A 25,611-nucleotide genomic window follows, 5' to 3' on the forward strand; every position below is an offset into this window, starting at 1 on the left:
AAGCTACCCAGTTAGGTAGAGTTATTGACTGGTGCCGCCATAGAGATAGTAAAAGATGGATTACCTTGGAACAACATATCAGCTCTATCCCCTTAGATAGAGCTATATGGTGCTATGCAGCGTTACCTTCTATATTAAAAGTACATCCCTTAATAGGACCTACCCTTCGTATGGGTGCTAAATTTACTCGGATCCCCAAATTTTCATCACCAGAAACCCCCCTGTTTCCTATTCTAGGGAACCCAAATTTCCCTCCTGGTTTGGAATCAGGAATATTTGGGAAATTAAAAAAGAAAGGATGTTTCCAGGCTTCACACTTTCTGAGGTTTGGTAAGTGGCCATCAATAGAAATATTAACGCGACTAGGAGGACAATACGAATTGCCCTTCTGGCAGGCGTTACAAGTTAAACACTTTCTTGAAACATTGGGACCCACCGAAGGGTATGGTCGACCCCTTACTAAGTTTGAGAAGTACTGTGGGGAGAGTGAACCTCTCTCCCATATTATCTCTAAGATATATGCGTTACTAACAGCACCTCCTGAGGATTTTGGTATAGCGAGTCTAGATAAGTGGGAAAGGGACCTCGAACAAACTTTTACACCATCCCAACGGCAGAAAATAATACATTTAACTTTTAAATCATCTAGATGTACTAAGATACAGGAATTAAATTACAAAGTACTAATGCGTTGGTATTACACCCCGTCTCGAATGAATAAATTATCTTCAGAAATGTCGGATAGGTGTTGGAGGGGGTGTAGGGAGAGAGGCACCATAGCCCATATTTTCTGGTTTTGTCCAGTAATTAGACAGTTTTGGCAAGAAGTTCAGAGAATCTCTCAATTATTTACTGACTACCAGATTCCGGAAGACCCAGCTTTTTTCTTACTACAATGCTCACAAATTCCTTTAGAGAGATACAAGAACTCAATGCTATGCCATTTGGTGAATGCAGCTAAAAGCTGCATCACCATATGTTGGAAAGAATCAGGGACACCCCGAATCTCTAATTGGTTAAATAAAGTAAGAAGAATTGGGATCATGGAAAAATTGATCCCTATGCCTTTGGAGGAAAGGGAATGTCTACTGCAAGTCTGGGCTCCATGGGAGTCATTTTTACAATCAGAGGAAGGGAAAGGGCTAATTGGAGAGGAACTAGAGGAATAGCTAGTAAGTGATGTGGCACAGGTCCCTCTGTCGGCAGGGGCAACATATTTTTATTTGTTCCATTTGGGATTCCCTGGGGTTTTTTTTTTTTTTCCCCTCTCTCTCTCCTCGGTTCTATAAGTCCCTCACGGGATCTAAGGCCTTGGAGCAGAGGGTTGTTGAGGAGAATCGTTTTTGTAATATTGTTAGTTGTTTAGAAGGGGAAAAAAAGAGGAAAAGAAAAAGGAAAATTCGCAGGAATGCAATGTGTATCATTGGTTAAATTAATACGTTTTTGTTTTGTAAATTGATTTGATAAGTTGATCTATGTAATTATTATTTATTTATTTATTTTTTGGTGATCTTTGTCATGTATTCCTGCAGAGAAATAAAGTATTATAAAAAAAAAGAAATCACCTGAGACAAAAGGAAAAGCTGGGACCATTCAGTAATCATTTGTTTGACTGGGACCACTAAATGGGGTTTAAGATTACTCAGGAAAGTCTGGATCAATAATGGATCCAAAATTGTCAGAATACCCAAACCGGCTTTCTGTCCATCCTGCCATATGATCCATCTAAGGGTTAACTAGGTATTGCTCCGTACATTGAATTTTCCTATGAAAACAAAACAATTTATCATGCTTGACTGCCACCTAGCGGTGCAGACAATCAGACAACGGTGTGAATGAGACAATTAGACAATACCTCAACTTAGATTCCTTTAACAAAAAATATGGTACGGTCCGTGATACTTTTTTGTACTAATACAGCTACAATCACTTCAAGACTGTAACAGAATAAATTTGGAACAAGTTCAAGAGTATTTCAGATACAATAAACACACAATTTTGCTCATGGAGCTGCTGTTTTGTTTCAGACAAATTTAAATCACCTATGAAATTAACTTTGCAATGTACATGAATCTGTTTACCTTTTCCAAAATAGCTTTACCCAAATTGTAACTTTATAACCTCCGGGAATACTACTCACCAAGTATGCCTTTTGGTTCTGGAAACAAAATAGCAGTCCACATATACACACTCAGCGCAATTCTTTCAGCGTTATACTTTTAAAGCAAAAGCAATTATACAATCATACACAAAGTTTACACAATACATTGATCATCAGTCACCAGTTCTGTCCCAAACAGAACTAAAACTCTAGAGTACTCTGTAAATTTTTCTAAGGTCCCCAAAACCTATTCTTCTAAGATCGCCAAGATCTTTACAAGTGTCCCCAAAACACTATATGACCCCCAAGGTCATGACCGGTCAACTTATGTATACTTATGAGAGGTTCTATAACCCAACAGCAATCTCTGTGGGATGGAAGCCAAGTCACACACCTGACACCCGGACTCCGGCAAGTCAATTTCACTCAATAAGAATAGAATTCACTTACCGAGCGTTAAAAGTAGCTTTCCACGTCCGTTAAGGGTAAATAAACATCCATCCCGGGACAAGCGCCCAGTTCTGAAAGGGTTAATCCTGTGTCTAGGGTGGTCCCTTCAACCTCTCAGACCTTAGATCCAATGTATTGTATAAATTCAGATATATCTGGAATCAATTCTCGAAGGACAAATAAAACCACACACACACCATGGCGTCCTTCAAGAACTAATTGTATTGAGTTATTACAAAGCGATTGATATAGTAAATTTCACGTCATACAGAATAAGACATGCGCAGTAGACAACAAGACGATTACAGCTGGTCAAGACAAAACGCTATTGTTCTTTGTTCTAAGCTAGCTGAATTAATATAAGAAAAAGATACATAATTCCTTCTGTAGCTAAAAGAATGCTGAGAAACAGTGTGAAGGTTATAGATAAGTGTGTGAGAACACATGAGTTAGAAGAATCTCATGTTGAGACAGTTATCTGAGAAGTTAAAGGGGTGTTCAAACTGTACATATTGTAAAATGGAAGTTTGTGAATATTAAGATGGCTGACAGAAACAAGATGGATGCTTAACATAACCTTTCACAAACCTGCTTAGCATCCGAGATCAGAGGAGATTGGGCACATTCAGGGTGATGAGGCCGAAGGCGATTTTGCTGACCACTCTCAACCCTCTTGACAAACGCCAAGATGGTCACCTCGGCAAACAAGAAGAAAAATAAAACAGTTCGTCGACGCCAACACCAAAAAAAAGTTATGGCACCTGGTACTCCCAAGCAGTCTCCAACCCAGGTACTAACCAGGCCCGACCCTGCTTATCATCCAAAATCAGACAGAGATTGGGCGCATTCAGGGTGATGAGGCCTTAGGGGTTCTTCATTATCTGTCTCAACCCTCTTGACAAAGGCCAAGATGGTCACCTTGGCAAACAAGCAGAAAAAGAAAACAGGTCGTCGACGCCAACAACATATTAAAAAAAGCCTACAGCACCTGTTATTCCCTGACGGTCTCCCATCCAGGTACTAACCAGGCCCGACACTGCTTAGCTTCCGAAATCAAACGAAACAGAGCGCATTCAGGGTGATGTGGCTGTAAGCAATCTTGCTGTCCACTCTCAACCCTCTTGACAAACGTCAAGATGATCACCTCGGCAAACAAGCCGAAAAATTAAATCTGGTCGTCTACACAAACAACATATTACAAAAAAGCCTATGGCACCTGTTATTCCCAGGTGGTCTCCCATCCAGGTACTAACCAAGCCCGACCCTGCTTTGCATCCGAGATCAGACAAGATCAAGAGCATTCAGGGTGATGTGGCTGTAGGCGACCTTGCTGGTCACTCTCAACCCTCTTGACAAACACCAAGATGGTCACTTCAGCAAATTAGTAGAAAAATATAACAGGTTGTCGACGCCAACAACATAATAAAAAAAAAGCCTACGGCACCTGGTATTCCCAAGCTGTCTCCCATCCAGGTACTAACCAGGCCCGACACTGCTTAGCATTCGAGATCAGACGAGATAAGATAAGATTGGGAGCATTCAGGGTGATGTAGCTGTAGGCGATCTTGCTGGCCACTCTCAACCCTCTTGACAAACGTCAAGATGATCACCTCGGCAAACAAGCAGAAAAATAAAACAGGTCGTCTACACCAACAACATATAAAAAAAAAGCCTACAGCACCTGGTATTCCCAGGAGGTCTCCCATCCAGGCACCTAAGCAGGCCCGACCCTGCTTAGCATTCAAGATCAGACGAGATTGTGCGCATTCAGGGTGATATGGCCTTTGGCGATCTTGCTGGTCACTCTCAACCCTCTTGACAAACGCTAAGATATTCACCTCGGCAAACAAGCAGAAAAATAAAACTTTGTCGACGCCAACAACATATTAAAAAAAAACTATGGCACCTGTTATTACCAGGCGGTTTCCCATCCAAGTACTAATCAGGCCTGACCCTGCTTAGCATCCGAGATCAGACGAGATAAGACAAGATCGGGAACATTCAGGGTGATGTGGCCGTAGGCGATCTTGCTGGCCACTCAATCCTCAATCCTCTTGACAAACGCCAAGATCGTCACCTCGGCAAACAAGCAGAAAAATAAAACAGGTTGTCAACGCCAACAACATATTAAAAAGAAGCCTATGGCACATGGTATATCCAAGGCCTGATCCTGCTTAGCATCCGAGAACAGACGAGATCGGGCACATGCAGGGTGATGTGACCAAAAGTGATCTTGCTGGCCACTCTCAACCCTCTTGACAAATGCAAAGATGGTCACCTCTGCAAACAAGCAGAAAAACAAGACATCGTCGACGCCAACAACATATTAAAAAAAAATCTATGGAACCTAGTATTCCGAGGCGGTCTCCCATCCAGGTACTAACCAGGCCCGACCCTGCTTAGCATCTGATATCATATGTTATCAGGCTCATTCAGGGTGATGTGGCCGTAGGGGAACTTGCTGGCCACTCTCAACCCTCTTGACAAACGCCAAGATGGTCACCTCGGCAAACAAGCAGAAAAATTAAACAGGTCGTCGATACCAACAACATATTAAAAAAAGCCTACGGAACCAGGTATTTCCAGGCAGTCTCCCATCCAGGTACTAACCAGTCCTGACCCTGCTTAGCATCCGAGATCAGGCGCATTCAGAGTGATGTAGCAGTAGGCCATCTTGGTGGCAACTCTCAACCCTTTTGACAAACGCCAAGATGGTCACCTCGGCAAACAAGCAGAAAAATAAAGCAGGTTGTCGACGTCAACAACATATTAAAAAAAAGCCTACGGCACCTGATATTCCCAGGCGGGCACCCATTCAGGTACTAACAAGGCCCGACCCTGCTTAGCATCCGAGATCAGACGAGATTGGGCGCATGCAGGGTGATGTGGCCTTAGGCAAACTTGCTGGTCACTCTAAACCCTCTTGACAAACGCCAAGATGGTCACCTCGGTAAACAAGCAGAAAAATAAAACAGGTCGTTGACGCCAACAACATATTAAACAAAAAGCCTACGGCACCTGGTATTCCCAAGTGGTCTCCCATCAAGGTACTAACCAGTAGGGATGGCCGAACTGTTCACCCAGCGGTCGTGTCGCGGCGAATTTCGGCTGTTCGCGGTCCACCCGTTCGGCCGACTATTGCCGCTGTTCGCCCGGCGGACTTACGTGTTTACTGTGTAAAAGAACTTTGACCTATGATGACACATCCATCATGGGGTACAGGACAGCCAATTGAGACATTACAGCACATGGACATGTTATGACTGATTTCTGATTGGGACTCTAAAACAAAGTTAATACTGCAGCTGCAGGAACAGATTCACAGGACTCAATCACTGTGTTTAAAATGTCCGTTCAGTGTCAAAATTTATTATTACATGTTATTTTATACATAGATAAGAAAGGGGTGGTGTGAGATGTTATTAAAAACTAACAAATAGAAATATGTTATTAAGAGCTAAACAAATAGAAATATATTATTAAAAGCTAGCGAATAGAACAATTGCAAAAGTAAAACAGTGAGAAGGGAGGGGGGAGTAGAGAGTGTTTAGTAGGAGAGGTTTCTGTGTGTTAGGTGAAGGTTACAGAACACTAAAGCAAAGGAGGACAAAATGGAGTCTCTTGTGCTTAAATGAACAGTACAGTGAATGTCCATGTCATTTCCCTCCTTTTGTTTATTTGACACCATTCTTCTCCGCGTTACATTCAGCCGATTGCTGGTAACTCCTGTTACATTGGCGCAGAGAGACGGCGTCCTGTTCAGCTCTCTCCTAACTTTCTCACAATAATGGGTTCATCAGGGCTGGTGGACCATTTGTCGGTACAGCGGGTAGTCACACGGAGGCACAGCCTGATGAGGAAGTAAATGACAAATATGAGAAATAGGAACATCGCAATGTAAGCGCCTAGTTTCTGTAACCATGTTGCTATACCATATAAAAAGTCACCAAAACCTCCTAAAGCCTTAAAGGGGTTCCATCCATCTTTAGCAATATCTCTGGCCTTATTCTGTAGTTCTCTTATCTTAGCAAGATGTCCTTTTATAATGTCCTCATTATCAGAAATGTATATACAACAGTCGGTGCGAAATAACTTACACATCCCACCTTGAGCTGCAGTGAGAAAATTCAGCGTTAATCTGTGCTCTAATACTACTTTTTTAATCTGAGCCATTTCTTCACTTAATAAACCTATATCAGTGGTAGTAAGGTTAATAATCTCATCTACAATTCTAGTGTAATTATTTATTCTTTTCATTGCTTCAATTCCCCATCCTGTCCAGGAAGGGAACCATGACCATGCCATGTCGCCTTCAGTGAACAGCTCTCTTTTGAACACTAAAGGGTATTCTGGACTTTGATCTGCTCGCACTGTATCTTTGTGAACAGCCAAAGCAGGTGCTAACTTCCCAATATAACATGTACCTGTAACATTAGCAGGAAGCCAGGCGTAAGCTTTATTTCCACATATATAATATAACCCTCTACGTATGGACGGTATGCCTGCGCCTAAGAAACTGGAAGCAATAACATGGAATCTCAGGTAACCGATATTTTCACATATTGGGAACTGTGAACAATTTGTACTATAAAGGGTTCTATTTAGTTCTGGATCTGGGATATAGTAATATTGACCATGGTTTCCTCCATAAACTGTAATCTTTGCCCTGGTGCAATCTGAATTGCCCAACCGTGTACATTTAGTGTTAAACGGGCATGTAATGTTTAAACAAATCTGTGGAGTGTCTATCTGTTTCGAAACCATCAAAGTTACTGATCTGTGCTCATTAGCTGTGGAGACGATGTATGAGCCATTTATTCTGGTCCTGTTTAGATCAGTGAATTTGAGAGGCATTGCTATCATGGGTATTGTTCCTGTTTGGGGATGTAAGTGAGAACACACCCAGCAGTCACTAGCGTTGCTATGGGTTGCATACAATTTTAACATTTGTATGAAAGGGTTATGTTTCCATGTCTCAGTTCTCACAAACAACAAAAAGAAAAAGAACAACATCATCATTTTTTCAAAGGATATCATCACTTCAGGATTTTCTTGCAGTGACTGGCGTGAATCCAGGAGGGCTTTCCTTCCAACTTGACTGCGGAACCGGTTGTCAAAAGCACCAAATGTGGTCCGTCAAATTTTGGTTCTAGCGGCTTTCTGACGTGTCGCTTGACCACCACCCAGTCACCTGGTTGGATTCTGTGAATACCTGAAACAGAATCTGGGTCGGGGATAGATTTATAAACACCTTCATGTATTTTATTCAAAGTTCTTTGCAAAATCTGAACATATTCTAACAGACTAGAGTGAGAAGCCTGCAACTGTTGGGGAAAATATAGCCCTGTTTTGGGTGGCCCTCCAAATAAAATCTCATAGGGGGACAGCCCATGTGGTTGTTTAGGGGTAGTTCGTACAGAATATAGGGCTAATGGCAAAGCTTCCACCCATCCTTTTCCTGTATCTGCTTTAATTTTTGCACATCTGTTTTTCAAAATTCCATTAAGTCTCTCAACTTTGCCACTACTTTGTGGATGATAAGGTGTATGGAAAGCTTGCTGTATGTGAAGGGCTCCCATTACCTCTTTCATTACTTCCCCAGTAAAATGGGTTCCTCTGTCACTCTCAATAGTTTCAGGAACTCCATATCTACAAACTACTTCATTCAAAATTTTCTTTGCTGTTGTTTTTGCATTTGCTTTGGCTACCGGCCAGCACTCTGGCCAGCTTGAAAACATGTCAATACAAACTAAAGCGAACTCATAGGTGCCTATTCTGGGCATCTGAATGTAGTCTATTTGAATTCTTTGGAAAGGGAAATCTGGCCTAGGAGAATGCTTTTGGGGAACATGGACAGGCCTCCCTGCATTGTACAGAGCACAAGTGAGACATGAAGCACAAAACCTGGCTGCAAATGCACTAAATCCAGGTGCTATCCAATAGCAGTCAGTAAGTGCCACCATCGCGCCCTTAGCAAGATGACTGACGCCATGTGCCAGTTGTGCTAAAACTGGGTACAAACTCCTGGGTAGACACCACCTGTTGTCAGCGCTCCACAGGCCCTGCTGATTTTGGGTAGCATTACATTTGTTCCACTTATCCTTCTCTTCATCAGGGGCCTGGTTCTGCAACTGAATTAGAGTTTCTACATCCCACTGCTCTTGATGAGGGGAATCTGTCCCCGTTACCTGGGCGACCCCTACAGTGGGTGTGACTCCCAATGCCATAAGGGCAGCATCCTTTGCCGCTTGGTCCGCTAAAGCGTTTCCTCTGGCTGTCATGTCATTTCCCCTTGCATGCCCTTTTACCTTCAAGATGGCAACTTCTGCTGGTTTCTGAAAGGCCTCAAATAGCCGCTCTATGAGTTTTGCATGTCTCACTGGCTTCCCTGCACTAGTCAGGAAATTCCATGCTTTCCAAATAGGCCCAAAATCGTGAGCGATTCCAAACGCATATCTGCTGTCAGTGTAAATGTTTCCCTTTTGATTCTCTAGGAGATGACATGCTTTGACTACAGCACACAACTCCGCTTCCTGTGCTGACATCTGGGGTGCCAATGCCTCCTGGTGTAAAATGGTGTCTGTAGTAGTTACAGCAAAACCTGTGTGTGGCTGACCATCATCGGTGTAAAATCTGGAACCATCTACAAATAAGTGTGTGTCACAATCTGATAAAGGCTCATCTTTTGCTGGTGTGACAGAGGCCCTTTCTACCTCCATCAGAGCCATACAATCATGAGAAAAACTCTCTGATTAGTGATGGACGAACTTCCGACGGGACGTTTCGCGAACGCGAAACGCGAACGGACACAAACGTTCGCGAAAACGACCGTTCGCCGCGGGCTCCATTGACTTCAATGGGAGGCGAATTTCGCAAACCTTTAGGTCGAATTTGCGGCCACGGGGTAATTATTAGGGGGTAGCACGTAGTCCCACCACCTGGACAATAGCATAATACATGTATGAGGTGAATTTGGGATCGATAACTACAAGCATTTTTTTTTTATTTGGGAAATTGTTCTGACAATTCAGGACTATGGAGCTAATGAAGGCAATGGAGGAGAGGGAAGGTCAGGGACCAGGGTAGGCAAACAAGAGGGTGCAGGAGATACAGAGCACTGACAGCAGCACCGTAATACAGAGCACTGACATCAGCACCGTGACATACAGCGCTGACAGCAGCTCCGTGACATACAGCGCTGACAGCAGCTCCGTGACATACAGCGCTGACAGCAGCTCCGTGACATACAGCGCTGACAGCAGCTCCGTGACATACAGCGCTGACAGCAGCTCCGTGACATACAGCGCTGACAGCAGCACCGTGACATACAGCGCTGACAGCAGCTCCGTGACATACAGCGCTGACAGCAGCTCCGTGACATACAGCGCTGACAGCAGCTCCGTGACATACAGCACTGACAGCAGCTCCGTGACATACAGCGCTGACAGCAGCTCCGTGACATACAGCGCTGACAGCAGCACCGTGACATACAGCGCTGACAGCAGCTCCGTGACATACAGCGCTGACAGCAGCTCCGTGACATACAGCGCTGACAGCAGCTCCGTGACATACAGCACTGACAGCAGCTCCGTGACATACAGCGCTGACAGCAGCTCCGTGACATACAGCGCTGACAGCAGCACCGTGACATACAGCGCTGACAGCAGCTCCGTGACATACAGCGCTGACAGCAGCTCCGTGACATACAGCGCTGACAGCAGCTCCGTGACATACAGCGCTGACAGCAGCTCCGTGACATACAGCGCTGACAGCAGCTCCGTGACATACAGCGCTGACAGCAGCTCCGTGACATACAGCGCTGACAGCAGCTCCGTGACATACAGCGCTGACAGCAGCTCCGTGACATACAGCGCTGACAGCAGCACCGTAAGCAGCCCCAGGAGGAAGTCAGCACAGCACAGGGATGGTGTGATCCCCTCATAATAAGAACCCCCAGGAGGAAGTCAGCACAGCACAGGGATGGTGGGAGCCCCTCATAATAAGAACACCCAGGAGGAAGTCAGCACAGCACAGGGATGGTGGGAACCCCTCATAATAAGCAGCCCCAGTAGAAATATGACACCGCTCAACCTCTTCAAAGAGGAGGGTAGGGGCATATAGTACGGTGTGCTTTTTTGGGTCAGGGAAGTGAGCCAAATGAATTAAGAAGGTCTGTGTGCTTGATTCCAAAAATTGTTTATAGACATATACATGGTCTACTGATCACATGTGTTGAATTCCTCCGAGATCCATGCCTCATTCATTTTTAGAAATGTGAGGTAGTTAACACTGTCGTGAGCTAGGCGAGTACGCTTATCGGTCACAATCCCCCCTGCTGCGCTGAACGTCCTTTCGGACAGGACACTGGATGAGGGGCAAGCCAACAGTTCGATTGCAAATTGGGCAAGCTCTGGCCAGAGGTCAAGCCTGCCCACCCAGTAGTCTAGGGGTTCATCACTCCTCAGAGCGTCCACATCGGCCGTTAACCCAATGTAGTCGGACACCTGACGGTCTAGGCGTTCCCTGATGCTGGATCCGGATGACACCTGTCGATGGGTCGGCTGAAAGAATGACCTCATATCCGAAGTCACCAACACATCTTCAAACCGGCCTCTTCTTGCAGGCGCTGTTGGATTGGTACCCGCAAATCCTTCTCTGGGAGTGGGAATTGCTCCTCTGCCAGCGCACGCAAAAGCAGAATGCAGCATTTCTCGAAGCAAGGCCTGGAAGTGCTGCATTCTGACAGCCCTCTGCGACGGCGGTAACATTTCCGCCATTTTGTGTTTGTACCGGGGATCTAAGTACGTTGCCACCCAGTACTGGTCCTTGACCCTCATGCTTTTTATACGGGGGTCCCTATTAAAACACTGGAGCATGAAGGCCCCCATTTGCACTCAAGCGGAAGGTATGTGGTGGTGGTGGTGTTGTTGGTGGTAGTGTCTTTGGGGGTGCACATAGCAGAGAGTGAAGAAGAGGGTGCAGATCGAGAGGATGAGGAGGGTGCAGAAGAATAAGGCTGAGTGAGCCACTCAACCAAGTCTGGTGCGTCCTTTAAAGTAATTGAACGCACCTTCTGCAACTTCCCACTTTGGCTCAAGGCTGTTGCTCCTGCCCTACCCCTACCACCCCTGCGGAAGGGCCTGCCTCTTCCTCTGCCTGTCATTTTTTAAATCACCCTGTGACAAAACTCTTAGTCCCTATACCGCTGAAGGACTGCTGCAGTATAGGGCAGCGGTCAGCAGTAGTGCACGTCAACCCTATGTATTGTGGACCGATAGCGGTCCTTACAGAACAGCAGACTGTACTGCACTCAGGCCTATGTACCGTAGCACCCTATACCAAGTTACCAGTCCTTATAAAAACTTTTGTGGACCAAGCAGGTTGTGTGTTAGTGTTTAGCAGACTGTGCGTCAGTCCCTATACCGCTGAAGGACTGCTGCAGTATAGGGCAGCGGTCAGCAGTAGTGCACGGCAACCCTATGTATTGTGGACCGATAGCGGTCCTTACAGAACAGCAGACTGTACTGCACTCAGGCCTATGTACCGTAGCACCCTATACCAAGTTACCAGTCCTTATAAGAACTTTTGTGGACCAAGCAGGTTGTGTGTTAGTGATTAGCAGACTGTACGTCAGTCCCTATACCAATGAAGGACTGCTGCAGTATAGGGCAGCGGTCAGCAGTAGTGCACGGCAACCCTATGTATTGTGGACCGATAGCGGTCCTTACAGAACAGCAGACTGTACTGCACTCAGGCCTATGTACCGTAGCACCCTATACCAAGTTACCAGTCCTTATAAGAACTTTTGTGGACCAAGCAGGTTGTGTGTTAGTGATTAGCAGACTGTACGTCAGTCCCTATACCAATGAAGGACTGCTGCAGTATAGGGCAGCGGTCAGCAGTAGTGCACGGCAACCCTATGTATTGTGGACCGATAGCGGTCCTTACAGAACAGCAGACTGTACTGCACTCAGGCCTATGTACCGTAGCACCCTATACCAAGTTACCAGTCCTTATAAGAACTTTTGTGGACCAAGCAGGTTGTGTATTAGTGTTTAGCAGACTGTGCGTCAGTCCCTATACCGCTGAAGGACTGCTGCAGTATAGGGCAGCGGTCAGCAGTAGTGCACGGCAACCCTATGTATTGTGGACCGATAGCAGTCCTTACAGAACAGCAGACTGTACTGCACTCAGGCCTATGTACCGTAGCACCCTATACCAAGTTACCAGTCCTTATAAGAACTTTTGTGGACCAAGCAGGTTGTGTGTTAGTGTTTAGCAGACTGTGCGTCAGTCCCTATACCGCTGAAGGACTGCTGCAGTATAGGGCAGCGGTCAGCAGTAGTGCACGTCAACCCTATGTATTGTGGACCGATAGCGGTCCTTACAGAACAGCAGACTGTAACGCACTCAGGCCTATGTACCGTAGCACCCTATACCAAGTTACCAGTCCTTATAAGAACTTTTGTGGACCAAGCAGGTTGTGTATTAGTGTTTAGCAGACTGTGCGTCAGTCCCTATACCGCTGAAGGACTGCTGCAGTATAGGGCAGCGGTCAGCAGTAGTGCACGGCAACCCTATGTATTGTGGACCGATAGCGGTCCTTACAGAACAGCAGACTGTACCGCACCCAAGCCTATGTACCGTAGCACCCTAGACAGACCAAGTTACCAGTCCTGATAAAGAGCTTTGTGGAACAAGTGAGTTGTGAATGATTAGCAGACTGCAGCAGAAGGGCAGCAGTCAAGTATAATATTCTTTCTATATTTGGAAGAAAGAATATTATACGTGTACAAGCCTATTACCGTACCACTGATACCAGTCCTGAAAAGAACCTTTGTGGAACTAATAGTAACAGCAAGTCTTTAAAATTATCCTCACTGCCTGACACACTGCTTCCTGCCTGTCCCTATACAAATTGGCAAAAAAGAGTAGGCTGGAACGATTAGCTGGAACAGCTCTTTTGTGGACCTGATAGTAACAGCTAATGATGATGATGATGATGATGATGAAGAAAGACTAATCTGGCTGAGCTGTCCCTAAAATAGCAGCATACAGCGCTCTGTCCCTTTATCTAAACTGACAAAAGAAACTCAGGCTGCTGACCTAACACCTATACCAGTCCTGAAAAGAACTTTTGTGTACCAAATAGCTAGCGTTTTCTCTGTCCCTACTCCACACAGGATCCTTTCCCTACAGTGACAGAAGAAAGAATGTAAAATGGCCACCGGATCGGGTGTATTTATAGGTTAGGGGGAATGTCCAAGTGTCCATGAGCTGTCATGTCTCAATTGGTTGTCCTGTAACACATGATAAACGTGTCACGAAAGGTTAAAGTTCTTGTATACATTAAACACGTAAGTCCGCCGGGGCGAACGACGGAAAAAGGCGTTCGAACCCGCGGACGGCGAAAGTCGGAAATTCGCCGCGAAACGACCGCCGGGCGAAACGTTCGTCCATCACTATCTCTGATTCTACATCAGTACCATTTGTTGCATCTTCCTCATCAATTATAGGAAGAAGAGTAGCCGGATTTAAAGTAACACACCGTTTGATTGTTAAATTCGATGGAGCAAAAAGAGCAGACTGGTACTTGTCAAATCTACTGGCAGACACATGTCTGGTATTTACTTGATTCATGATTTCCTGTACTGCATGTGGCACATACAGGATCAGAGCAGAATCTAGTACAAGCTCAGTTACTTTGTCTAGCAGCAAAATGCAGGCTGCTATGGCTCGCATACAACTGGGGGAGCCTTTAATGACAGGGTCTAATGAGGCTGATACATACATCACAGGCCTCTGTTTGTCTCCATGTAGCTGGGTGAGTACACCTGCAGCAAATCCATTGACTTCATGACAGAACAACGAGAAAGTCTTATTATAGTCAGGAAGTCCAATGGCGGGAGCTTCAGACAAAATTTTAATAAGCTCCTTCATCTGCAATTCATTTTCCCATGTGAGGTCGAAAGGGTTTCTAGTGGTAGCCTCATATAGAGGAGCCATAAGTTCTGATGCATTTGGAATCCAGTCCCTACAATATCCCACTAACCCCAGGAAGGCACGTAGTTGCCGTACATTTCTTGGCTTTTCAAATTTTTGTAGAGTTTTAACTCTATCTGGGGTTAGGTGACGGATTCCATGTGAAATGCAGTGACCCAGGAAGATCACTTTCTCTTGGCAGTATTGTAGCTTATCTTTGCTAACTTTGTTGTTACTGTTATAGAGAAACATGAGAAGGCTTACGGTTTCTCTGCTACAAATGTCTTTTGTATCAGAACAAATAAGCAAATCGTCTATGTACTGAAGCAAGACTGTGTTTGGGTGTGAGGGGGACCATTGGTCCAATACCTGCTTTAACGCAGTATTATATTCAGAGGGGCTACTCACACAGCCTTGGGGCAATCTTGTCCATGCTAATTTTTGGGCGTCATTGGTAAAAGAAAAGATATGCCAGCAATCTGGGTGCAGAGGCACCGAAAAGAAAGCATTTGCAAGATCAATCACTGTAAAGCAGGTGCTGGAGGCAGGTATTCCACTTAGTAAAGTGTGGGGATTGGGCACAATCGGGGTATCTGCCTCAATTATTTTGTTAATGGCTCTCAAATCATGCACCATGCGGTATGTCACCTGCCCACCCTTCTTGTCTGGCTTCTTTGCAATTGGGAACAGGGGTGTATTGACTTGGGACTTAATTGGTACAACAACCCCTGCTGCTTTCAGCTGAGTGATTTGATCCTTTATCCCCTCAATCTGAGCAATACTCAGTGGGTACTGTTTAATCTGTGGGAGATGGGCTCCTGGTTTAATTTTTATCATGACTGGGGTGCAATCCAGCAGACCTACATCATATTTGCTGGTGGCCCATAATTCAGCAGGAATCACTTTCAATTCTGGTGGAAATGGCGGAGTGGAGTCTTGAATTAAAAATACTCCACACGCAGTATTTAAAACTTCTCCTGACAGACTACTGACCACTTGGACTCCTGTAGGAGTGTAGTCTATGTTTGCTAAAATTTGATTCAAAATGTCAGCTCCCAAAAGATTGGTAGGAACTGTGTCTGAAACTAACACTTTAGTGACAATTTCTGTTTGCTGTCCTAGCCTGAGTTTAAGTGGCTTGGACTCAACCAAATCAGTAGAGGTCCCGGTTAGGCCAACACCAGAGATAACATTTGTAGATAATAATCCTGGAGGTAAGTCCTCTATATTAAAAACACTTCGGCTTGCACCAGTATCTATTAAACAGGTTAATTCTGTTTCTCCTCCAGGATAGGGGAGTTCTCGTAAAAATACTTTTACTCTGGCCTCGGGACCATTGTCTCCCCTATTTAACATGATTGATACTGGCATGCCATTTTCCTATGCCTGATCCACTGCTTTTGGCAGAGAACTGGGATCAGCATGAGGTGCCTCTGAGCTCTTTTCCAGTCTACGGTCAGGAAGATGGCAGTATTTGGCTATGTGTCCTTCCCCATCACAATTGTAGCATATGATTGGTCCCCGATTGCCACGATTTCTGACATTGCCTTTACCTCTTCCTCTACCTCTCTGCTTCCCCACATACATAACCTTGGGTTTGCTGTCTTTTTGGTTAATCCTGTTTTCTATGGATAACAGGATAGGCAGGACGTCTCGAATAGACATATTGCCTGCCTCAGGCCTTGCTGTGAACAACTTTTCTTTCAACTGGGGTATTAAACCATCAAGAAACCTTTGTTTCACCAGTTGTGTAGATGGACTTGCAGTTTCTCCCGCCTTCTCTTCCTCTATTTTAATGCCTGCTTCCTCAGCCATATCACTTAACCTCCTCCAATAAGCCCCTGATGCCTCCTCTTTCCCTTGCTTGGCATTCATAAATTCAGCATGTCTGGTTTGTCCATATATTTGGGGCAATTTTTCCTTCAATTTCTCACAAACCTCCCGTCCACTAACCATCTTACCTAGATTTTTGATGTCTACACCACATTCTTTAAGTATATAACCAGACATGTTGCTTCCCACTGCTTTAATAAGAAGCTGATGAATGTCAGTAGCAGAAGCCTCATATGCTTCCTGTGCAGCGCTAAGTTTGTTTGCAAACCCAATTGGATTCTTTCTAGGGTCTCCCAATCCCTCTAATATGGATCTCATATCTTGGGGACTAAAAGGTACATGCCATTTAATTTGAGACTTACTGTCAACAGCATTACCTTCAAAAACTAATTGGGTTCTGACAGGATAAACTGCAACAGATTGATCTATGACCGGGGCAGTAGGGGCGGCATCTCCCTTCTTTCTCTCTTCATCTTGCTGCCACAATTTGGAAATTATGGTTTGCTCCGGAAGTTCAGACTCTATCTCTCTTTGTCTGGCCAAAGCCTTAAGTTCAGAGAGATCTAGTTTTGCATATGTGCCTTTGGATTTATGCCAATCATCTGTTTCTAAGATTCGAGCCAAATCCCTCTTTGTAGGTTGATATGGGGCTGTTAAACCTCTGCTCTCTACTATATTGCCCAGCTCATCTTTTGTATGTTCCATGTAATCTAATTCTTTTGCTTTTGTGCGTGGACCCCTTAAAGCCAAACTGGCAGCCACATAAGGTGGGGGGTCCTCCTCTACAGAGTCTTCTGGCCAAACGTAGTAAATTTGGGCAGTACTTTTATTAAACATCTCCATCAAGCCAGTTTGATTTGCTACTTTAGCTTCTGTCTCCCATGTGCAAGCTATTCTCCACGTTCCTTCACTGCACAGTAGTGGGCCATAATCGTGCAGAAAAGTTTGCCATACTTGTAAATCAAAAGTCCCTTCAGATTTTAAAGGTTTAGCTGTTCCTTTTGTCCATTCTACCCATTTATCTAGGGGCTCAGTATAGGCGGAACCGTACCTTCGGTTCATATATTCTCTAGCGCTCATCTTGCGCTGGGCATTTTCTGAAGGCTTCTCTCCCTTCATTCTCTTACTTAAATTAATGCCCATAATGACTGGCCAGTCTTCTCTATCTGTGCCTATACACTCTTGCCTCTAAAACAAATAGTACAGCAAATCTGCAGATTTACAAGAAAAGTCTCCACTTATCTACGTGGATAGAAGGGGTTTATGACAATAGACAAAACACTCATTAAGAGACCCTCCTCGTCTCTTCTCTTCTCTGAGTTTTATCTGACCCTACCATGCGCCTCTGACCCAGGTCGCCCACAAGGAGTCAACGCAGGGAACTGCAGAGGATTCTCCCTATCCACACACAGTCCAGCCCGTGAAGGGGGACACAAACACATTCACACACACACGTTACCCAACCAGAAAGGTCCGAGAGTGGTCTGGTTTCCTTGAGAACCGACAGATAGGATACATAGGAAAGGCAGAAATATAGCAAGCTTAAGGACAGCTTACCTAGCCGGCATTTAGATGTCTGCGTTCCCGATGATCCAGATCAAAGCGCGGTTCCTTCTGGAAACTCTGCCAAGCTCCTGATATTCTGACTCGCCAAAACTGTTATGACTGATTTCTGATTGGGACTCTAAAACAAAGTTAATACTGCAGCTGCAGGAACAGATTCACAGGACTCAATCACTGTGTTTAAAATGTCCGTTCAGTGTCAAAATTTATTATTACATGTTATTTTATACATAGATAAGAAAGGGGTGGTGTGAGATGTTATTAAAAACTAACAAATAGAAATATGTTATTAAGAGCTAAACAAATAGAAATATATTATTAAAAGCTAGCGAATAGAACAATTGCAAAAGTAAAACAGTGAGAAGGGAGGGGGGAGTAGAGAGTGTTTAGTAGGAGAGGTTTCTGTGTGTTAGGTGAAGGTTACAGAACACTAAAGCAAAGGAGGACAAAATGGAGTCTCTTGTGCTTAAATGAACAGTACAGTGAATGTCCATGTCAGACACTTGGACATTTCCCCTAACTTATTAATAGACCCGATCCGGTGGCCATTTTACATTCTTTCTTCTGTCACTATAGGGAGAGGTTGCTGTGTGGAGCAGGGAGAGACTGCAGTGACCCAAATCACTAGCTATTAGGTCCACAAAAGTTCTATTAAGGACTGGTATGGTATAGGTGTAGTTCAGGATATAGGTTTGAGGCACTGCTATTCAAGTCATTGTTGCTGCAGATTGTCTTTTGTCAGGGCTGAGAGAGGGACAGGATGCTGTGTGCAGCAGGGACAGTTAGTTTAATCATTAGCTGTTACTATTAGGTCCACAAAAGTCCTTTTCAGAACTGATATGGTAAAGTAGTACAGGATATAGTTTTGAGTGCTATTCAAGTTATTGTTGCAGGAGCCTGTGTTTTGTCAGTTTAAATAGGGACAGGCAGGAAGCTGTGTGTGGCAGTGAGGGACAGTCAGTTTAATCAGTAGCTGTTACTGTTAGGTCCACAAAGGTTCTTTTCAGGACTGGTATGGACTGGTATGGCTTGTACACGTATAATATTCTTTCTTCCAAATATAGAAAGAATATTATACTTGACTGCTGCCCTTCTGCTGCAGTAGTCCTTTATGATTATAGGAACTGAGGTACAGTCTGCTAATCACAACCTACTATTTGCACAAAGGTCCTTCAAAGGTCCTTCTAAGGATTGGTAAGGTGGTGCTATGATGGGAGGGGGGTGCTTTAAAAAAAAATCTTATTTTTTTTTCTTTTTTTGCATTGTCCCTTTAAAAATAAAATAAAAAATCTGATCACTTTTATTGCTGTCACAAGGAATGTGACAGTAATAGGCATGTGAATGGTACTCTTTATGGAGGTATAAGGGGTCTAAAAGACCCTCCTTTTGCACTTACAAGTATTCAGATCGCCAAAATCAGCGATTCTGAATACTGTTATTTTTTTTAATAAATCGGTGCTGCTGGGATTTTACATCGGAGACCCGATACAAACCAAATCTGGCTTTGTTCAGGTCTCAGCTTGGGGGGCGGACATGCCGACTGGTGGCTCAGGTCTACCAGTGGGACAGGAAGAGCGGCTGGAGGGGGGTTTGGATGTCCCCTCTCGAATGGCTTTTAGCCGCCTTGGTTGTTATCACTAAAAAGCCAACCGTTCTAAAAAAAAAAAAGTAACACCTTCAAGCCACGAACGCAAATTTGCATACAGTAAGAGCGACGTCGTGCCCAAATATTGTCCTTTTCCTTTTTTTTTTTTTTTTTTTCCTCACAAATAAAACTTTCCTGGTGCCACCATGGCAGCATACCTGTCCTCCCCTCAGGATAGTTAATAGCTTATAAAAATGACAACCCTACCTCCCCAGCATTCTCCTTTTTTTCCTCATACCTAATGGATGGTGTTTGGACGTATCTTACCTCTGCCCTGGGCAGTTTTCCGTCTGGGTTCTGGCCTCTCCGAGATGCAGTCCCTGGTCTTGGGTTGCTAACTAGTGCTTATAAGAGGGGAGCCACTTCTGGGGGTCTTTTGGGGCAGCAGCCACTTCCTATATTGGAATTCGGTTCTGCTTTTATATATATATATATATCATAGTTTCCAACATTGTAAAAAAAATCGGGACACTTTTTTTGGCAGTAGGCGGAGCCGTGGTATAATTAGGGGGTGGGGCATGCAAACGGGGGTGTGGTTTACGTAAATAGTGGACGTGGCTTACATAGGGCGCGGCTCAAATGGGTGTGGTTAGAGTCTGAGATGAATGCTGGATGGAGAGGGAAAGGAGGGGGATGGAGAGGGAACGGGGGGGAGAGGGAAAGGAGGGACAGCAGCCCCCCGATCCTACACCACAATAGCAATATGTGTTTTCCAGAGTTTGACAATCAGCAGATAAAGATACTCCAAATACCTGGTGTTGGCGCTTCAATCATCCCGGCGCCATGATTGTTATGGTGTCAGAATGATTGAAGCGCATTATTTCTATTATTACATTGTAACATGAAATGAAATCATTCAACTCACCATAATGCAGAATCAGTGGGAGCCATGAGCGCGTCACTAGCCATGTTGCCTGCCACCAGATGCCATCAGGTATCCCAAGCGGAGTCTGTCCTTACATCAGGTGCCCCATCAGAGGTACCTTACTCACATCTGTGTCCATCAGCGGAGCCCCTCCTTACATCTGGTGGCCCCCGACATCCACAGACTGGCCCCCGACATCCACAGACTAGCCCCCACATCCACAGACTGGCCCCTAACATCCACAGACTGGCCCCCACATTCACAGACTGGCCCCCGACATCCACAGACTGGCCCCCGACATCCACAGACTGGCCCCCAACATCCACATACCATGACTGGCCCCCGACATCTGACTGGCCCCCGCCCCGACATCCACAGTGACAGACTTGCCCCCGACATGCCGCCGTTGCCGTGCGGAGACATTTAACTGTGGCGCCACCCACTGCACTTTACACTGACACACACACACACACTGGCAGCGGGGGTGGGCGGCGCCACAGGTGTAGACCAACTTCTGGTCTTCTTAAAAATGGCGGCCTGCGGAGACAATGTCCTCCCATAGACCTCTAGCTGCCGGCGGCAAAAAAACGGGAAATTCAATTTCCCGGGAAAAAACAAATTTCCCGGGACATTTCCCAGGACAAAATTAATTCGGGACAAATGTCCTAATCCCGGGAATGTCCCGGGAAATTCGGGACAGTTGGCAACTGTGATTGATATATATATATATATATATATATATATATATATATATATATAAAATCGGGGGGTGTATGGCCAGGGGGTTTCATGGGATTCTATTGTGCTTTTTCTAGTATTCTGTCCAGTCGCTTTCTGCCCTTGCCTGCCCTGCGAATATGAGTCAGCCGCTGCTAGACCAATACCCTTGCTTTCTTAGGTAAGGGTTTGTACCTCATGGTTTTTTTTTTTCATTTTTTTTTGTGTTTATCCCAGACTAAAAGAGTGCCTTGCACTATTACTTTCATTTCAGCCCTATACACAAGAGCACGTCTAATCAGACATCTGGTCATCACAACGTACGCACACGCCCAAGTTCGGCTGATAAACTGATCTGTAAAGACTGTTTTCAAGCCTGCACGGATCGCGAAAAGGCAGAGGTGGAACAAGTTACAGAGTTGATCAAAAGAGTGGTTAACCACTTGACCACTGGGCACTTAAACACCCTTAATAACCAGACCAATTTTCAGCTTTCGGTGCTCTCGCATTTTGAATGACAATTACTCAGTCATGCAACACTGGACCTATATGAAATTTTTTTAGTTTTTTTCACACAAATAGAGCTTTCTTTTGGTGGTATTTAATCACTGCTCGGTTTTTTAGTTTTTGTGCTATAAAAGAAAAAATACAGAAAATTCTGTAAAAAAATGAATTTTTATTTGTTTCTGTTATAAAATTTAGCAGATCGGGGGGCGTGGCTTGGCGCGCAACGGAGATGGCAGCCTAGAAAGAGAGCTCCGTCGGTTAGTGGCCCCAGCTCGTCTGTTTTCACCGGCGAACTAAACAAAATGAGCAAGCAGAATAGGCACCAGCATCAGACCCGTCCCCGCCGTTCAGCGGCAGCTAATTCTGGACGCGACATCTCGGATATCTTTAAAACACAGGCCTCAGCACTGAAGGTATCGGAGGAAGGCAAGATGGCTCCGGTCCATGCGGACGAGGACTACAGCGAGGATTCGCAGTCAGCCGCGGAGTACAACGGTAGGCGCAGTGTTCGCACTACTCACCCACTCACCTATGAGGACATGTCAGGCTTTGCTAAACGAAGCCTTAATGTCAGATTAAGGCTTCGTTTTCTGCAGCCATTATGGATCTGAAGACCAGTTTCCTGGTTCTGCAGGAGAAAATGGCGGTCGTGGAGACTGCAGGGAAACTGAAGGACAAGTCCATAAGCAGACTAGACGAGGCTGTCACCGCACACTCCCTCCATTTCATTGAAATGAATAGACATTTAGAGGATTTAGACAATAGGGGGAGGCGTAATAATATCAGGGTGCGAGGCATACCGGAGTCTGTCGCGGCAGACCAAATCACCCCAGTTCTGCAGAGTTTTCAACACCCTTCTTGAACGGCCAGAAGATACCGCTATGGACTTTGTGAGGGCGCATAGGGCGCTCAGAGCCAGAGGTCCTGACACATTACCTCCCCGGGATATAATTTGCTGCTTACAGAGCTTTACTCTTTAAGAGGATATAATGTCCAGGGCATGCAGGAATGATCAGATTGTATTCAATGGGGAGAACATTAAACTTTTTCAGGATCTATCCCAAATTACTTTGAAAAACCGAAGGGCCCTGCGTCCTCTTCTGGACCAACTGAGAGAGAAAGACCTGCGTTACTCATGGCGTTTCCCTTTCGCCCTGTTAGTTACCCACGGTGGTAAGCAACACATTCTACGCACACCTGCGGACCTTCCAGAGTTCTGTGCGGCCCTCCAGATCGAGCTGATTACCTTACCTGATTGGTATCAGGAGTTTTCATTGCCACCTAAGGATAGAAGCCCACCTTTTTCTCCGATGGCTTCGCCAGAGAAATATCTCACCAAGAGGCAGAGACAGGGACGCAATGAAACACCGCCAAGGGGAACACCCCGAAGTCGTCCACACTCTTCTAGGAACCTGATGGAAGCCTAAAGCATATGACGCACCTATACCCGCCTGCAATTTTGGGATCCCCTTTTTGCTTTTCTTTTTTTTTTCCTTTTTTGTCTTTTTTGCTATTTTGCTTTGTTAACGCAATTCTCTTTCCACTCGACCATCGCTTACTTACCACGACCACGCTGCTCCACTGCCGTCTGGGGTGGAGTGCTTCTACATGTTTGTTCACATACTCCCGACATGGAGCCTTATGGAAGCACAGTGTACAAAGACAGCTTTTGGGATTTTGACCATAACTCATTGGAGCTATAGTTCGAGTGTTTTGGCAGTTGTTAATTGTGGGACTAATACTCTGCTGGAGAATTGCTGATTCCCTGAGTCCCGAACATATGTGGTTTTGTTTGTATGGTCTGGACCGGGGAGAGACATGGACTCCGAAGTGATCGTGGGATGAGAGTACCCCGTGGGTCATTCTATGATGGTGGTGGGGGTTGCTTATAAGGGGTTGATTTCCTCTGTTCAGATTTTGGCGGGTGGTGTGCCTACTGTCCTAAAAGGTTAAATATGCTCAGATATTATGCTCGTAATCTGTCAAGCATGCTCATTGCTATTTATTAGTCATTGGTTTGCTTTAAACGTGCGTCGTTATAACAGACCGTTTAATACTTTTCATATGCTTTCTAGGGCCGCGCACGACGGTTCCTACTTGAATAAGTTGAGTACCCACTGTTGATTTAGTGATAGTTCGGTACTGTTTGTTATTTCTTCTCACGGTGCGGGCACCTGGTTAGATAACCTGAGGTGCTTCGCACGGTGAGTGTTGCTGTCTCCGGGGAGAGCCTCCCCGGACCCCTCAATAGTGTTCCAGACGGGTTCTTTTAGGACCTGTTCACGTGCACTAAAATTAACCCCCCGGGACGGTCAGTCCGTCTAAAGGGGGTGTAACCTACAACTCCTTCTTTATTTCTTTCTCATTTCTCTCATTCTCTTTGCTGCTCTTTAACTCTCCCTTTTGCCTTATCACGACGCATGTGTTGGTGAAGATTTATTGTTCTCTACTGATTGCAACTAAAAATCTACCTTTTTGTGTGTATTGCTGGGACTATAATTGCAGGTACTGAACTCCGCACCTCCCTGAGTCTGAACCATGGCATATTCCGATTTGGGTCGTAATCCTACGGTGATCTCCCACAATGTTAAGGGGCTTAACATCCCTGAAAAGAGATCCACCTTAATGAGAGAACTTAAAAAAGGTAGGCCTAGTTTTATATTTCTACAAGAGACCCATTTTAAGACAGGCCACGTACCAATGCTCACTGACTCGTACTTCACTGAGGCGCATCACGCTACCAGTCTCGGGACCAAGTCAAAAGGGGTCTCGATACTGGTAGGCAGGGATGCTGCCTTTGAGGTAACCGACAAACTAGTTGACCCAGATGGGAGATTTCTCTTCCTAAAAGGGACATGCAGGGGGGCCCCCCTGACACTAGCTAACGTGTACTTTCCCAATTCAGCCCAGCTTACTTTTTGTCGGAAACTAACCACCGAGCTGCTGTGCTTCAGCTCGGGTAGATTGATTTTAGGCGGGGATTTTAACATCCCCCTCATACCAACTGAAGACACCTCCAATGGTAAGACTACTATCACTTACAAAGTCCTTAAAAGCATTAAGAAGCTCTTACAATCTATGAACTTGGTAGATACCTGGAGCCACCTGAACCCGGAGGGAAGGGACTATTCCTTCTTCTCTATCCCACACAACCACCACTCACGAACAGATTATATCTTCATCACACAGAGGGACCTACCACTGCTGAGCGCTGCTCACATCGGTCTGCAAACTATTTCAGATCATGCCCCAATCTCCGTATCATTGGACTTGATGAGCACCCCTACCAAACATAATATGTGGAGATTAAACTCATCTCTACTGACGGATCCCACCTTGCTCCCTGATCTAGTTTCCTCCTTGACTGAATTTTTTAAGCTGAATAATACACCCGGGATGAGCCCCCTTGTGATTTGGGAAACCCACAAATGTCATATTAGGGGTGAGCTGATACGTATGGGCACCCGTAAAAAAAGGGAGAGAGACAAAATGATTATGGATCTGACCACAAAAATTCGATCATTAGAATCGCTACATAAACGCGATTAGCGGGGGCATTACTTGAAGCCAGGAAAACTCTAAAACAGATATTAGATAATACCACCAGGAGATTTTTATTTTTTAAGAAGAAAATATACTATGAGCACGGGGATAAAACGGGCAAGATCTTGGCGAGAGCCCTGAAAACCCGGACAACCCACAACCACATTAAGGGCATTACTGATATGGGTGGACGAATTGACAGTGAAACTGAGAAGATTGCCCGACATTTCCAAAATTATTACACGGCCCTCTATAACCTCCCGACTATGCACAAACCATCAGATATACAGGGTGATCGGGCTCAGGCGATACAGGCCTACCTAGACGCAGCGGACCTTCCCAAGCTAGATGAGGGGGACTGTATTCAGCTAGACAGGCCCTTCGATGATGCGGAAATCAAGATTA

At 45.1% G+C, this 25,611-nt stretch overlaps 4 pseudogenes; all 4 read right to left on the reverse strand.

Annotated features, from left to right (window-relative positions):
• Window positions 1-3,527: 3,527 nt before the first annotated feature.
• On the reverse strand, window positions 3,528-3,646 carry LOC143959166 (5S ribosomal RNA; annotated as a pseudogene).
• A 109-nt stretch (window positions 3,647-3,755) lies between these two features.
• On the reverse strand, window positions 3,756-3,874 carry LOC143959247 (5S ribosomal RNA; annotated as a pseudogene).
• A 346-nt stretch (window positions 3,875-4,220) lies between these two features.
• Window positions 4,221-4,340, reverse strand: LOC143959256 (5S ribosomal RNA; annotated as a pseudogene).
• A 989-nt stretch (window positions 4,341-5,329) lies between these two features.
• LOC143959243 (5S ribosomal RNA) lies at window positions 5,330-5,448 on the reverse strand (annotated as a pseudogene).
• Window positions 5,449-25,611: the final 20,163 nt, after the last annotated feature.

Source organism: Lithobates pipiens, unplaced genomic scaffold (assembly GCF_037356315.1).
Source record: "Lithobates pipiens isolate NorthernLeopardFrog02 unplaced genomic scaffold, aLitPip1_a1.2 Scaffold_67, whole genome shotgun sequence".
Taxonomy (NCBI): Eukaryota; Metazoa; Chordata; class Amphibia; order Anura; family Ranidae; genus Lithobates; species Lithobates pipiens.